This window comes from Chaetura pelagica, unplaced genomic scaffold, assembly GCF_000747805.2.
Source record: "Chaetura pelagica isolate M959 unplaced genomic scaffold, ChaPel_1.0 scaffold405, whole genome shotgun sequence".
Lineage (NCBI taxonomy): Eukaryota > Metazoa > Chordata > Aves > Apodiformes > Apodidae > Chaetura > Chaetura pelagica.
The window spans coordinates 5,405,089-5,405,510 of record NW_009953489.1 but is presented as its reverse complement, the minus strand read 5'-3'; the positions used below and the strand labels follow the sequence as shown (position 1 = coordinate 5,405,510).

The 422-nt window shown below is 64.9% G+C and overlaps 1 protein-coding gene across 1 annotated transcript in view; it reads left to right on the top strand.

The window, feature by feature from the left end:
* The window catches only part of LAMC3 (laminin, gamma 3), a 21,639-nt gene that overhangs the window by 7,141 nt on the left and 14,076 nt on the right, over nt 1-422 (top strand). The gene's annotated exons all lie outside the window — the stretch shown is intronic.

The following is a 422-nucleotide window of genomic DNA, read 5'->3' as shown; positions in this document are numbered from 1 at the left end:
CCGCTGCTGCGATCTGTGGTGGTCCCGGGCTGGTTCCGTGAGTGCCCCCGGGCTGGTTCCGTGAGTGTCCCTGGGCTGGTTCCGTGCTCACGCTATGCAGCTCATCCCTCAGCTCCTGCAGGAAGGAGGTTCCTGCTCCGTTTTGCAAAGCTGCTCTGGGCAGGGAGGGAGGATTTGCACCTCAGGGCCCCCGTCTTCACAGCATCACCCCAAGGACATTTCCCTGCCCCCTGAGCTCAGAGCTGCACCCACCTCTGCTCCCAGTGACAGAGGCAGTGTTGAAACCTCACGCTGCTGAGCTAAGCAGCCCCTCTGGCCCACCCAGCTCCCCCCCACCCCCAGGACATTGCCACCCTGTCGCCCCCGGGTACCAACCACATCTCGTGCCTCCCTGCCCTCCTCCAGCGTGCAACTGCACCGGC